This window comes from Prunus persica, chromosome G7 (assembly GCF_000346465.2).
Source record: "Prunus persica cultivar Lovell chromosome G7, Prunus_persica_NCBIv2, whole genome shotgun sequence".
In the NCBI taxonomy this organism is placed as follows: domain Eukaryota; kingdom Viridiplantae; phylum Streptophyta; class Magnoliopsida; order Rosales; family Rosaceae; genus Prunus; species Prunus persica.
Window position 1 is genome coordinate 9215828 of NC_034015.1, and position 16972 is coordinate 9232799.

The window sequence follows — 16972 nt, forward strand, 5'->3', positions numbered from 1 at the left end:
ACTTAAATTGCTTCTTTGATTGTTGCTTCACATTTATTTGTGTTTGGAGCGTCAGAAAGCAGGGAGGAAAAGAAGTATCTTTTCGATGACCCTACGGGACAGCAGCCACGACAAGAAAGGCCGGCGAATGGACTTGGCCATCACCGGCACACAGCTTCTTCACCAACCAAAAGTAACACATCAGCTTGCCACTACCATTAGACCTCAGCAAGCACATAACCAGCATATAATTCACAAGCTCATCCAAAAGTAGGCCTCATTCATTTAAAGCATACTCACATCAGAATTGTGACCAAACAATGACCTTTCTTTTTTAATACCCAACAATAACCATTAACTCAAGCAAATATGTAAAAATGAGTAGAGAGATGATTTGATTGAAACCCACATTAACAAATCGAAAGGAGATCATGAGTAAGAAACCCCCAAGGTCCTCAGGCGAGTTCTCTCCACCAATTGTGTCCTGTTGCCTGCAGAAATGAAAAATGAAATAGAAAATAGTTGTGATCATTGAACAAGTCTTCAGACTGAAAAAAAAAAACACAAACAAACAAACAAACAAACGACATCCTTGAAAATTACAATATTGTGGTCAAAATTCAAGTCAAATTTAGGGAGCACAAACAACAAATTAGCATTACAATTCAGAACCCAAGAAATAATTCTTTGAGATAATTTCATAGATTATCATTTCAACCGTTAATCCAACAAATTGGATTATGTTTAATTTAATTTTAATATTCTTTAGTTCTAACAATGTCAAATGACTTAACACTTTTCACTAATCAAACTCCTAAGAGAAACACTTGACACATGACTGACACTTGCTACTTGCGGGATGGGGGCCTAGAGGGCCTTGAGGGAGAGAGAGAGGGTCAGGGAATGGTAGTATTCCACATTGCCAGGATTTACCCGGAAGCCTCCTTGCATACCCAACAAGGACACTTGCCTGTAGGACAATGCTTGCAGAAGTTAGGTGTAACTTGAACTTTGTGACCCAGTCTTTGGTTGGACGCATTGAGAAGATGAAGCTATTGTTTGGTAATAAATGTAGTGAGTTTTAGGATTCACATGAATTGATTTTACACATAAATAAACGGCTTAGATTGACTATACCTTATTTCATCTAACGATTACGGTGAAAACATTATCTTATCAACTTCACATTCCCTTATCATTTCTAACTAGGAGGAGGCCTATCTTCATTGAATTTCATATATTGTCTGCCTTCATAGACTTCGAAAGTTAAAAACAACAAATTGCTCCAAGAACTGATTAGTTCTCATCATATGAGTCATTAGTTTACCCACTTGGGCCAAAGTTTTACTTTCCTCCCAATCTGTAAGGACTTTGTTTGTGTAACATTTCCTCGCATGGGTACTCCATGCTTGGAGGGTTGCACTTGCACTTAAGGACGCTTGTTTATAAGACTATGTTTGCCAAAGTTGGAGTAACTTGAACTTCGGGATCCGTCTTAGAATTCGGTAATAGATGGAGTGAGTTTTAGGGTTTACGTAACATCAATTTTATACATAAATGAACGGTTTATATTGATTGTACTTGATTTCATCCAATGGTTACAATGAAAATATTAAATTATCAAGTTCAGATTCTTTATCTTTTCTAACCGAAACAGAAGTATCTTCATTTCATTTCATATATTGTCACTTCTTACTTATTTCATGAGAAAGTTAACCCTAAAAATAGTAGATTTTGAAGACAAAAGTTCATTCCATAACCATAAATTACAAACACACTGACTAAAAACAATCAATACAATACCATTGAAAATATAAACCAATGGAACAACATGACTCATTTGCTTATGGGGCTAGCCAACTCATTTAATACATACTCCTTTCAAGATGCTTTAAGAGCACTTTCACCCGTAAGGGCTAGCCAGGGCAAAAAAGGGGGCGTTTTTAGCGGGCTTCAGTGGCCCAGGCTGATGGTGGGGGCCACCAAACCGGGCAAGCCCAAAAGCATATCTAGCCGGAGCTCGTGCCTGAGGGCTGGTGACGTCGGCGCTAACACCAAGCTGACATCAGTGTAAGTGATTCAAATTTTTTTACTGTTGGTGCATATCGTACACACGCCAACGATAAAAAAAATTTCAAAATCCCGTGCATTGACGCCAGCTTGGCGTCAACCCTGTTTTCCCCAACAACTACAAGCCATGTGTCGAGCCCTGGTGTCTATGATCCTAATTTTTTCCTGTCAAATTTTTTTTTTTAAAATTCGAATGTTCTTCTATAAATACCTACCAATATTCTTCACTTTCCACACCAGATCTTCGTACATTTTCTTCTTCTTCCAATATTATTCATATTTTAGAAAACACATTCGTTGCTCTCAATGTCTTACATGAGGAGGTTGTTGGAGAGGCAAGAGTGAGAAATTGAAGAAATAAGGCGCAAACAAGTTGAAGAAGAAAGGGAAGAGGTAAGAAGAAGATGATCAAGTTGCCATGGCAGTGGGTATGCTTCATCAATCAAGCCAAGGCCACCATGGTTCACAAGTCGGCTGTGGCCCGAACGCATTCTCAAGATAAGAATCTCTTGGAAGATTACTTTATCCCAAATTCGTTGTACTCTACTGTTGATTTTCAAGGGCGATATAGAGTGCAGTCTCATTTATTCAATAAAATTATGCATGATGTTTGCACTTTCGGAGTAAAAGTTTACAGCTTCTTAATGGATGCTGGCATTTGGCGCATCTGCAGACCATGTGGATAAGATTGCTAGGAGGGAGAAATCCACTTTCCTAGAGAGCTTGGTTAGATTCTGTGATGCAATCGAAACTCTCTACACAAGGGATTACCTTCGCAAACCTATGCCTAGGAACCTCTAAAGGCTTCTACAAAAAGCCGAGCCTCGAGGTTTCCCAGGCATGATTGGAAGCATCAACTGTATGCACTAGCAATGGAAGAATTCTCCAACTGCCTGTCAATGAGATTAAGGGAATAAGATGTTATAAAAAATATAGTTTTCTTCTTTCTGTAAAGTCAAATACAAAAACCTTTATATTATAAATAACATATAAACAAATTGGAAAGCTATTAAGGTACAATGAAACTGAAGAAAAACAAATTTGTTGGTAAGTAAAAGCAAAATAAATTATAAGTAAGAAGGTGAGATTGATACGATGAAGCACGTTAAAGACGTTGTCCTAAAGTCTTTGTAGCCTCCCTACGTGCAGGTACTGACGGTCTACAAGACTCCAAGAAACGACCCTAATAAAAAAACTCAAGATCCGCTATAAGCACGTTCACAGACAGATATGTTTCCAAGTCACATAACCATTGCCCAAAAATACTAATAGAAAGTAGAGAATATATATAAAAGTAGAAAAGGAGAGAATCAGATTGTGGTGGTGATTGTGGTATGTGATATACTGATGGTGTTGTGGTTGTTCAAATGTGAAGGAGGAGTGGCCTTTTATAGGCATCCAATAACATGTAACCTTCACCACATTAAACTAGAAAATTAAGGCATTCAATATAGAAATAAAACCTGAAAATTCAATATTTATAACACGCACAATAAATAAAATAAAATAGCCAAAATAATAAAATAAATCAAAACAGTTAAATTTTTTAAACCTTTTAAAAATTCCAACAATCCCCCACAAGGTTTTCAAAATTTAACCATTAAAACAAAATGGTGAAAATATATATTTATGTATGGGCAACATAATACTATGCAATAGGTGTAGGTGCCTTCTGGGCTTGAACCTTCACTTAGTGATGATAGTTTCCATTTGAGAACCTGAGTGTACGAAGTATTGAACTCGGCACCTTTGACCAAATTTCAACATATCCCACACATAGTATTGGTTGAGACTTGGATGCGAGGTAGCGCTATTTATGGCCATGTGCTAATCTTGATTCTCATGAGAGTTACTAGAGAATAGCCCAATTCTCACAATCGCGGCCTCACGACGTCTCTTACTTAGGTGAGTTCTCCAAGAGTACATGTGACCTGTACCCTGGGGGAGTTTGCCCGCCTCGAAACTCATTCAGGGATAAATCACTTCCTAACGCCACATAAAATAGCACTTTTGCCTTACGGATGAGCAGAAGAATATCTCAAGGATATCTCTATAGTTTTATGAGTGCTATATGAGTCACGCAGTATGAATTGTTTCTACCACATTGAACTTCCTTCATGGGATCGCCAATCACAAAAGTTGGGTTACCTCCCTAGGTGACTCTCTTATGGGCTTAAGCACATCCCCCTCGACATTTTGCATTAATAGCCTCCTCCACAAGGCATGCATACACACACATACACACACACACACACACACACACATATAATGTGGTTCACGTCTTTGTTCTCCACTTTAGTGCGCTCTAAACTTGTATGTTATTAGAAATATTTCCTATATAATCTTGCATACAAATAATTAGTGGATTTCACCTCAGTATAATTGGAAATTATATACACATTGGTATACATTAAAATATAATAAAAATTCCACTATATATAAATTCATATAATCTGAATACCTCTCAAATATTGGTACTCAAATATGGGTCTGCAATAGTCTTTGAAACTTTTTAGTACACCAGATGAAGCTATGAACAAACTATGCAACGCTTAATGATAAATTTAATTATAAATACAAAGTATTTCAGGATACTCTTACTCCCTTTTTGTGCACTCTAAGTGACTGAAATCATGATCACATATCTAAGTTGAAATTATATCTTGTCGATTCTCAATATGAACCTATAAGACAATAAGAAGTCTCTGCCAAAATTTTATACTAAGGCCATCATTAGTTGCACACCCACTTTCATATCAAAATTGAAGACAAGTTAGTCTTATAATAAAATTTTATAATAAAACAAATTTCACACAGACACAACATGTTTGCCAAGGGTAATAATGAGTGAAATTAACATTACAGCCATTATATGAGTATAATGAGCATTTCCCATGAGAAAACAAGGAAATTGAAAACACACTCAAAATTTGTGGGAATGAGAAGTGAGAAGAAAATTGCGCGATTTTCTCCATGTCACCAATTAACAAGTAAGTTTATATAATTTTATTAGTATTATTATTATTATTATTATTTTGAAAGAAAGGAGTTTAATTAAATGATTGTTGGTTACCTCTAAAAAGACTACGAGACTAAGGCAATGCAATTATACTACATTAAATGAGTCTAACGTTTTTCAACATAAAACAAAAACTGCTCAACATTAGCCACACATAAATTATAGCATTAAAGTTCCCTTTGAAAAAAAAAAAAAATTTCAACTCCCACAAAAGAGGTCCACATGGTTTTAAAATAAATAATAATCATTATTATTATCAAAAGCAAATAACGTAAACATTTAAGGGCTAATTAAAACAAAATAAGATATATCCCAATAAAAGAGATATCAAAACTTATATAATAAATGTACAACATAACGTCAATTTCAAAGAGGTAATCAAAACCACTCAAAATCTAAAAAATTAAATTCAACATAAAATAAGTATTGAGATTAATTTTGTATTTGAAATATCCACAAAAATTCCAACAATTACCCACATAGTTAAGGAAAAACTCAACCCCCACAAAGTAGGGAATTCTCAAAATATATGAAGACTGTACCAAAATTTTATTTATTTTTAAATTCATAAGATATGCACTCACAATCATCTTGATAGTCATTGTAAATATAATAGTGAAACCACCGAAAGTGTCACAAAAATAAATGAAAAAACTGCCTCAAAAAATTTAGGGTTTGAAAGCCTTACACCAAAACTCAAAATTAAATGCCACTTACAGTGATATAATTTATTATTGGGTGACTTTATTGGCACCCAAAAATTTTCTCTTTGCATCCCATATTCTCTTTACAGCCCACTGAATTTTAGTAAAATTTAAAATTACTCACTACACCCCATTTTTCTTCCTAAATTGTCCTCATGAACCCTATCCATTAACTTACTTGTGTAAATCCCACCGAAATCATTACCTTGTTTCAGTAGTAGTCCACCGAATTTATTTCAGTTTTCCCATGGCTGACCACCAAATGTGTTTCCTTTTTTCAGTGGTAGTCCACCGAATCTATTTTAGTTTTTCAGTGGTAGTCCACCGAATTTGTTTTCGTTTTTCAATGGTAGTCTAGTGAATTCATTTCTTGTTTCAGTGATCATCTACCAAATTTGTTATTGAGTTTGTACTTAATATTGTTTTTTAGATATGAAGAAGACTTGTAGAAGTACTACTGAGGCTTCATCATCTCGACTTAATAGACAGCGTCCCACAGTCTCAACAATGAGACATAGAGCGATGAGGTTAGCCTCTCAAGAGGACCAGCCCCAACATGGTCCCCAGACCACTTTGAGGATACTACAGAGGTTGAAGATGTAGCCGCTGATAGAAATGTTGATGCAAAGGTTGAAGATGTAGCTACTACTCATGATAGTAATGTTGAGGTAGATGCTGAGTCTATTGAGCCATCTTCAGTAGGTCTCATTGATCCATCTTTACTTACGAGTTTTAAAACTCACATAGCAGCTACATTTTGGAATAACTAGGTAAGTCGTTTTACTGTAACAATAGAAGGCATAATATAAGTCTTATTCATGGTAATTAACCTAAATATTTTTTTTTTGTATTTGACTAGGAACCTGAGCCCCTTAGGTGCATGTCGAAGACATCTACCCTTCGTGAGTGGAATTGGTGGGCTAATCTAAATAATGGTATATTCAACAGGTACATTCAGAGGTCTGGATTAGAGTAACTTATTAGGTGTTCTTATCGTAATGCAGATAAAATTATTGTATCTACCTTCGTTGAGAGGTGGCATCTTGAAACGAACACCGTTCACATGCCTTTTGGTGAGATGACCATCACATTGGATGATATGTCATCTATTTTAGGAGTGTCACCTTGTTTTTGTTCCTTCAATGAGAGTAAGGTCAAAATAGCTTGCATTAAATTTGTGGTCGACAATAAGTTATTGAAAAAATAAATATATTTCGGTTCGTTGCCACTGAATTGTAGGTAAAAATTCAGTAATACACCATCAAACACCGTTCCATGTTACGTTGGATCTCCACCGCATCTTAAGTTAAAGGCCGGTCAAACACAACCGAAATAAGTGCAATGTTTCGGTGTCATCCCACTGAATTTACCTATCGCGTTTGGTACTGGTGTGCTAAACGCAACCAGCGACCATCGTGAAATCCTAAACTTGAAAAAAGGCCAAAAAATAAACTCATACCTCATTTCGAAGCCTCTCTAACTTCAGTCTTACCCGTCATGAATAAATACAAGATATTTTTTTACCAATATAAGTGTATAAACCTTGTTAGGGTTGTAGGAACATGATGGTTTGAGAAAAAAGTCTAACTAGGATTGTATGAACATATGTGAGGTGTAGTGAGCAAATTTTTTTTTTAAAATTTTTTTTTCCTTAACGGTAATTATGTACAAGGATAAAATAAATTATTCATGTTTAAAATTAGTATGGGGTGCAAAGAGCAAATAATGGGGTGCCAATAAAATCACCCTTTACTATTTCATTTCAGTTTTCTCAGGAAGATTTCACAATGTACACTTTATGGCAATTAACTCAATGTGACATCTATCAAGACTTCACAATCAAAAAACATTATTTCACTCAATATATATATATATATATACACATATATACATATCGAGATTAACTCAAGTCAATAATATGAAGGATTTAACAATTGGGATATATGGGCGTTGGCATGAATCCAGGACATTAAAGCAAAGATGTAACTAAAGATGCATAAAAAATAAAAAGATCTCGTAATTGAATGCAACGCAAAAAGCTTTTAAATAAGTAGCAATTAACCACTTTTGGAACCAGAAAAAAAAAAAAAAACTAACGTCCAAAACCAATTATAGCATATTGGAATACTTTATATCCGGGAAATTGATCTCAACATAAAATAAGTAATGAAATTTTGAAACATATACGCATATGCACAAAATAGGATAATCAAATTTAATTTCTCCATAAATATAAAAGTTCTAATTCTCAATATTGATGTATCAGCCAACTAGCTAAGGCTTTAAATAGTAGTGAAATCAAATCAACACAATAAAATCAAATGTATATACTTGTCCTCAACCGTTCAGCATTGGATAGCATTGAATGTTTCACCGTAAATTGATTAATGAGTAATAATTAAGTAATTGGTAACAAAACAATACAAGCTATTTTTTTTTTTTTTTTGAGAAGGTTGAATTCATTCCATTAGAAGGGAGGAATACAAGGCATGTCATGCGTGGCCTCGTTAAAACCTTCCCGGAGAAAACCACAAGGGAAAAACTCCGGGGTAGGAAAGAGTACCACATATGCCCAAAACGTACACAACAGGAAAATTACATTACATCAATGAACAAAACATCTTGTAGGAAATCTGGGGGATCAGTAACCCATTCTGCCACTCCCTGAGAGTGTAGAGCATATCGAGCCAACCGTGTTGCAACCCCATTTGCACTCTTCTCTGTAACCCTCAAATAAACATGCTCTTGGCTAGCCAAAAGTGTTTGACAATCCTCCGTTAGGCAAGCAAGATGGGACAGATCAGTTTGGCCCCGTTGTATTGAATGTAAAGCGCCTTGAGAATCCCCTTCTATATGACATTCCAGATTGGACCACTTGGCAGCATAGATTAAGCCTTCTCTTAATGCAACCAGTTTGGCATGCATGGGATTTGAAATCCCATATAGCACAACCAACTTGCATGCAAGAAAGGCACCTGTAGAACTACGAACCACCAAACCAACCCCACCAAACCTGGATTCACCATGAAACACTCCATTCACATTTATTTTAATAGCTCCAGGCGGTGGCCGCACCCATTTAGCAATGGGACGTGAGGTATGGGTCTTTGGAGGGGGGTGTACTTCCTGAAACTCTTTCAAACAGTGCATTGCTCCACTAACAATTTCTGTTGCACTCCGTTGACGTCCTGCCCAGGCCATTTGATTGCGCTCATACCATAGCATCCATAAGCACACCATGACTTTCTCTAGCACATGAAGTGGGTGGTCTGCAGCAAATCCTTAGAACCACATCTTGAACTCCTCTGTGGCATCAGTATTAAAGTGTGCCCAGGCCGGAAACAAAGACCAAGAGGCAATAGCCATGGGGCATCGGAGAAGCACATGGGCCACAGTTTCTTCAGCCCCACAAAAAACACAGCCTCTCAATTCAGAGATACGACGATGAATCAAATTATCCTTGGTGGGTAAAATATTCAAGAGAGCGCGCCAGATGAATATACGAACCTTTGGTGGTACTCGGGCTTTCCAAATCTTCTTCCAGACCTGTTCACAAGCTACAATGGGTCCTCCATTCATGTTGGTGTCGTCCCCGTCTTGCTGGAGCAAAACTCGACGAGCGACATCATGGCCGCTCCGCACTGTGTACTGACCATCTCTCTCAAAGTGCCAAATCAAGATGTCTGGTGGGTGTCTGAAGCTTAAAGGGATGTTTCGAATGCAATTCACTTCCTCGGCCGAGAACCAAGCTTGCAAAAGGTCCTCCTTCCACTGCAGAGTGACTGGATTAATAAGAGAGTTCACTTTTGCCTCCTCAAACCCCTCTACTTGTGGTGAGGAAACTTGGAAAGATTCAGAGTTAGGGAGCCATCTGTCTCCCCATATACGCACACTGTGGCCATTCCCGATTCGCCACCGAGATCCTTTTTCAATAAGGACACGTGCTTTGCATAAGCTTTGCCAAATATAGGAGGGGGAATGTCCGATTTGTGCCTCTAAAATAGAGCAATTCTTGAAGTAACGGGCTTTCAGGATGCATGCCACTAAAGAGTTTGGGGTTTGAATCAAGCGCCATAATTGTTTGGCCAAGAGCGCCATATTGAAGGCATATAAATTACGGAAACCAAGCCCACCCTCCTGTTTGGGCAAGCATAATTTGTTCCAGCTGAGCCAGTGTATTTTTCGTTGGCCATCTTGCTCAACCCACCAGTAGCGAGCCATCACTTGTTGAATTTCGTTACATAGACATTTAGGGATGAGGAAGCAATTCATCATATAAATAGGCACAGCTTGTGCCACCACTTTTAGGAGAATTTCTTTTCCTGCAAAGCTTAACAATTTTGCCTTCCAACCTTGTATTTTCTTCCAAATGCGTTCCTTAAGAGAGTTGAAACATTGCCTTCTTGATCTTCCCACATGAGTAGGCAACCCCAAGTAAACATCATGCTGGTCAACCCTCCTAACTCCCAGAACTGCAGCTAGGTTATCTTGATCAGTACGGTCCATATTAATACTGAAGGAGACACAACTCTTCTCCAAGTGTATTTTCTGACCTGACACCATTTCATATTTTTGGAAAATAATGCTCAGTTGTTCACAGTCCTGTTGGTCTGCCCGCAAGAACAAGAAGCTGTCGTCAGCGAAAAAAAGGTGGCTAACAGATGGAGCCCCCCGACATAGATTCACTCCATGAAGTAAATTACGTCGTTCCGCCTGCAAAATAAGACTTGAGAGAGCCTCAGCACATAGTAAGAATAAATATGGTGAAAGGGGATCACCTTGTCTCAATCCTCTCTGTGGAATGACATAACCAACTGGATTTCCATTCAACATGAAAGAATACGAAACCGTCGTCACACACTCCATGATTAATTGAATCCATCGTGGGGCAAAACCCATTCCTTTCATTAGGGCCTCCAGAAAACTCCACTCTACCCGATCATATGCTTTACTCATGTCAATCTTGAGAGCTAGATACCCTTGTCGTCCTTGATTTTTCTTATGCATCATGTGTAGCAATTCAAAAGCCACGATTGAATTGTCTGAGATTGCACGGCCTGGAACAAAGGCACTTTGAGTATCACTAATCAGAGTAGGAAGGATTGCTTTTAGGCGGGTGGTGAGCACTTTCGCCCCAATCTTATAAAGGACATTACATAGACTGATGGGACGTAATTGCATCATGTTCTTTGGTTCATGGACTTTAGGGATGAGGGCTACATGCGTGAAGTTTATCCTCTTAAGTAACTTGCCCGTTTTGAAGAAGTGCAAGACTGCCGCCACCACATCCTCACCTACAATCGGCCAATATTTCTGATAGAAAAAAGGAGAGAAGCCGTCTGGGCCTGGTGCCTTAGATGGGTGCATTTGAAAAAGTGCAATTTTAATTTCTTCTGGAGTAAACACCGCCAAGAGAGCCTGGTTCATCTCCTCTGTGACACGCCCCCTTACACCGTCCACTACTTCTGTATATTCGGAAGACCCTGTGGAAGAAAACAAGTGCTGGAAATAATTAACCACAGTTTGTGTTAAACCTTGCTCTGTTGTCTGCCAATGTCCATGCTCATCTTCAAGCGCTGAGATAGTGTTTCTTCTCCGGCGGCTAGAGGCTTTGTAATGGAAGAATTTTGAATTGCGATCTCCTGCTTTCAACCAAGTGGCTCTTGAGCATTGCCGCCAGTACACCTCATTTTTTGCCATTAGAGAATCAAGTTGCTTTGTAAGCGCATTCCGTAGCTCCGCTGTATGATGTGATGGCGGTGCATCTAATAACTCACCCAATTTCTCCCGTGTAATTTTAATTTGGTTTGGCAGGTGGCCAAAATTGCACTTGCTCCAGCCCAATAATTTGTGACGAGTGCATTTGAGCTTTTCGGTAGTTGTAAATGGTGCAGAGCCTCTACAAGTACGTTGCCATCCATCTTGGATTGTTTGCATGCAATTTACATGTTCAGCCCACATCTCCTCAAAGCGGAATAACTTCTTACGTCACCCATTCAAAAGCATCCTTTCACTAATTATTACTTTAAGGGGCAAGTGATCAGACTTGGTAGGATTTAAATGAATGACCTTTGTGCCAAGAAACCGAGAACACCAATCTGCTGTAGCCAATGCGCGATCAAGGCGTATACGAATTTCCATCGGGTTATTTCGCCACCATGTATACTTTGGCCCTGTGTAACCCAAGTCTTTAAATCTGCAAGTATCAATAGCTTGTCGAAATCCAAGCATCTATCCCTCTCTCCTCCTTCTCCCACCAAGCTTTTCATCAGCTCTTAAAATCTCGTTGAAATCACCACAACATAGCCAAGGCAAATAATTTGTCGCTCCTAATCTTCTCAATAAGTCCCATGATCGATGGCGCTCCGCCGTAACTGGACACCCATAAAATCCTGTGAACCGCCATTTACCTCGTACTCCAAGAATTTCCACCTCAGTGTCAATATGGTTTGTACCAAAAGAACGAGCTGTGACCACTAGCTCCTCCGTCCACATCAGACATAGCCCTCCGGATGCCCCATGACTGTCTACTACTATACTTTGTCGGAAGCCCAATTTTACACGAATCTTTTCCATAACACTTCGTGAGCAGCGTGTTTCACATAGAAACACAAGTTTGGGATCCTCATTACGGATAAGACACCGTAATGCTTCAACTGTCCAAGGGTTCCCAAGCCCTTGGCAGTTCCAGCTTAGTAGATTCATTGCACTCGGCGGGGCTGATGCTCGTCAGCCTCCACCATTTCTTGTTGCCATACAAAAGAGCCAGAAGATAAGCAACGTTTTTTTAGAGCCGGTAACGTCTCAAAAACTCTAACCCCTCGCGGGCCTCGTTTGCCGTTGTGATTTACTTCTCCTACTGGTCTTGGTTCCCACTTGTGCATACTTCTTTGCTTCTTTATTCTATGTCGGGATTTCTTCTTGGCTTCCTTCTTGGCTTCCAACGATATCTGTTGAATAATTGGCCCTAGACCAAATGGGTCATCTTGGGCCACATCCTCCATCCGTGGTCCACATTCCTTTGTGACAAGCCCAAAGAAGTTGGAGCACGTGGTAGACATAGCAAAACCTTCCTCATGTAACTGCCGCGTCGGTTTTAATGTCCCAGCAACTCCCTTTATTGAATTCTCCTCGTATGGAATGATGGCCCTTGAATCCCGTGATTCATCATCAGCATTAACTTCGAGCGTTATATTTAAATCTGGAAGAGGGAATTGAGTCCCCTCAGCAGCCTCCAATAATGGGATTTCCGCATCTGACATTATGACATCAGTAACCGCACACCCCGCCATAAATTGTGGCCGTTGCGAATCCGCTTGATTCCTATCCACGTCAGCCCTAGCCTCCTCACCACGCTGCCCTCTAGCACCAGCCGCCATCTCTTCCTCGTCTTTCTCCTCGTCCTCGACCGTTGCCGGAGCACGCATGGACCATGGCTTAGAGGCCAAACCAAACCGGCGTCCTGGCGGTCGACGATAATCTGGCCCAAACACATCTTCCTGAAACCACTTGCCATATGGTTTGTCAAGATCCGTCAATCCCTCACCTGCATATTTAGAGCACTCCTTTTCCATGTGATCCAATCTGCCACATAGGTAGCAAGTATGTGGAAGTTTTTCGTATCGAATCTCCACTCTTACAACCTCATCTATACCATCACCCAACCGAACAGTCAGACATCGCCGGAGCGGTTTGGTCACATCCAGTGCCACCCGGACTCGTAAAAAGCTTCCTGCACAGACCCCCCGTTTACTTTGATCAGAGGTGATATAGTCCCCCAGCACCTCCCCAATCTGTCTTCCCATGGCTCGCGTCATGAACGCAGGAGGGAGCCCATGTAGCTGGACCCAAAATTCCTGCTTAATCAACGGAATTCTAGAAGGTTGAACCATGCCATCGGCCTCCGCTAAAACCAAAAGGAAATGGTTGAAAGTCCATGAACCTCCACCTAGTATCCGTAGTCTGTCTTCCTTTGTCAAGAATGAGAACATGAACAAGTTTTCCTCCAGCCTCCCAATATGGACTCTCACCTTGGGTCGCCATAAAGCTGTCATCGTGCGCATGAAGGCCTCCGGATTGAACGCCTTTTGTGTAAGCAATTTGCCGATGAGAAGGAAGTTGGAGGTCCTCAACTTATGCACTGAACCTTGTTCGACTACCACCTCCGTTTGCTCCTCCGCTGTTAGGGCAAAACGATTAGCAAAATCTGTCACCATTTCTTCCATCAAGCACAATCCCGAACCCACTTTGTTGCACACCCGAACTAGAGCCACTCAAGCGTTTGTACCAGCACTCTGCAGTCTTGACATGAACTGGAACCACCTTAAACCTTGCACACAGCCTACACAGCCGACGTCAAAGAGATTTATCTCCTAGCGTATTCTAGGGAGTCCTAGAAACCTAGACTTTAAATTTAGTGGTTTTTTGTCTTATTTTTTATTAACAATACAAGCTATTTAAAATAAACAATAACTTAGAAAAAACGTAACTCACTTCAATATATTTTTTATTATTATTTCAATGGCCATTAATTAGCTTTTGAATACTATTAACATTATTAAGATTCTAAAATTTATTTTAGAAACAATTGTGTTGTAGAAATCGGACACACCAAATATCTAGCTTTAAATTGATTTTGTAATTAATTTGCTGGTTGCCTTTGAGTAATTAAAGATTTAAATCTTTTCAAAAACGTTGAGCTATAATAATAATACTACATAAATTAGTCTGTAGGCTTTTTTATTTATTTATTATTATTTATAAGTTAAACACTAGCAGTAATTCTCCAAATGTTAGCAACAAATTATAAAAATATAAATGTACCAACAATATTTGAAGTAATTGAAATTATATAGACAACATGAAGGCTTTAAATTGCATATACTCAAAACAAATCGTAATTTTCATTTTGAAAATCCAATACAAATGCAAAAACTTCAGTCAAAGAGTTAAATGGTATTAAAGCAATAGCAGTACGGGAAGAAAACAACTTTACAAAGGCTTTAGATTGTTATAAAAAAATATAGTTTTCCACTTTCTCTAAAGCCAAATACATAAATCTTTATATTATAAATAACATATAAACAAATTGGAAAGCTATTAAGGTACAATGAAACTGAAGAAAAATAAATTTATAGGTAAGTAAAAGCAAAATAAATTATAAGTATGAAGGTGAGCTTGGTACGGTGAAGCACGTCAAAGACACTGTCCTAAAACCTTTGTAGCCTCCCTACGTGCAGGTACTGACGGTCTATAAGACTCCAAGATACGATCCTAATACACAAACTCAAGATCCGCTATGAGCACGTTCACAGACAAATATGTTTTCAAGTCACATAACCATTGCCCAAAAATACTAATAGAAAGTAGAGAATATATATCAAAGTAGAAAGGAGAGAATCAGATTGTGGTGGTGATTGTGGTATGTGATATATTGATGGTGTTATGGTTGTTCAAATGTGAAGGAGGAATAGCCTTTTATAAGCATCCAATAACATGTAACATTCACTACATTAAACTAGAAAATTAAGGCATTCAATATATAAATAAAACATGAAAATTAAATATTTATAACCCGCATAATAAAAAAAATAAAATAGCCAAAATAAAATAAATTAATTAAAACAATAAATTTTTAAAACCTTTTAAAATTTCCAACATAGGAAAAGCCAAAAAAGTATCATTTTAAAAGCCGTTGCATCATTTGATACATGGGTTTGGCATGTATTTTTCAAAGTTGCGGGATCTCATAACAACCTCAAAATGCTCGATCAATCCCCTGTGTTCAACGAACTGTTGAGAGGTCAAGCCCCTCAGATCACCTATGAAATCAACAATACCGTCTACTCGGGTGGGTATTACCTAGCAGACGGAATTTACTCGAGGTGGACGACATTCGTCAAAGCAATTTCGCATCCCCAATCGAAGAAGGAAAAATCATTTGCCACCTATCAAAAGGGTTATAGAAAAGATGTGAAAAGGTGTTTTGATATCCTCCAAGCTCGATGGGCATCATTAGGGGGTTGCTCGTATGTGTTGATAAAGAGGTGCTTCGGAGCATTATGATGACATGCATCATCCTCCATAACATGATTGTGGAGGATGAGTATGATTATGATGAACCAGAGGTGTTCGAACCCGATCCCATGAACACGACATTGACAATAATTTATAAACGGCCCATGGAAGCAAATGGACAACCATTGCAGCACAAACCGTTGATTAAGGACGTTCATTACAATAACCATATGATTGACCATTATACAGAAATGCAATCTTCTTATGTTCATGAACGACGTCAAGTTGACTTGATGGAGCATTTATGGGCGCTGAGAGGCAATGACGGTGAATGAAGTCAAGTTTTAATGCTTAGTTTTTAATTATGCTTTGTGTTGATATATGCTTTGTTTGAATTATGCTTTATTTGTGTTTTGTTTTGAATTATGTTTATATTTTATTTGTGTTTTGTAATGAATTATGCTTTGTTTTGATGTGAAAATCGAGAATCTTATCCGAAAATATGAGATGTGAATTTTATAATAAATATTGACACTTGGCAACCAAAAATCTTATCCAAATTAATCATTTAAGTAAAAAAAATAAAAAAAATAATATTTGTCATTTGCCATGGCAATGGGTGGAAACACAAGCCTTTTGCAAGTGATGACACTATTTACTTGAATAGTAACAGCCCTTGTCTCCCCTTGCTATTTGTCATGGCAAATGGGTGGATGTGATCTAAGAGCATCTACAATCACGCTCTCTATTTTTTAGTTAAATTTTAGCTAAAAAAACATATAAAAGTTATTTTAGAAGCTCTTTATGAAATTTAGGGTTATTTGTAGCAATGATCACTCAACTATACTCGGAGATACATTTTGGTCACTCAACTCAAATATTAGTTACAGAGGTCACTCAATTGGGTGTTGTGTTGCACCATTAGTCCCTACCGTCAAGTCTCTCTAACGGTAGAGACTAATGGTGCAACACAACACCTAATTGAATGACATCTATAACTATTTTTTGGAGTTGAGTGACTAAAATGTAACTCCGAGTATAGTTGAGGGATCATTGCTACAAATAATCCTAACTAAAAAGCCACATTTGCCCATTAATAATCTAAAAGATGCTTGTCACGTCATCATTTTAAACAAAAAAAGTCACAGACTTGATGGTAGGGACTATGGTGTAACACAACACC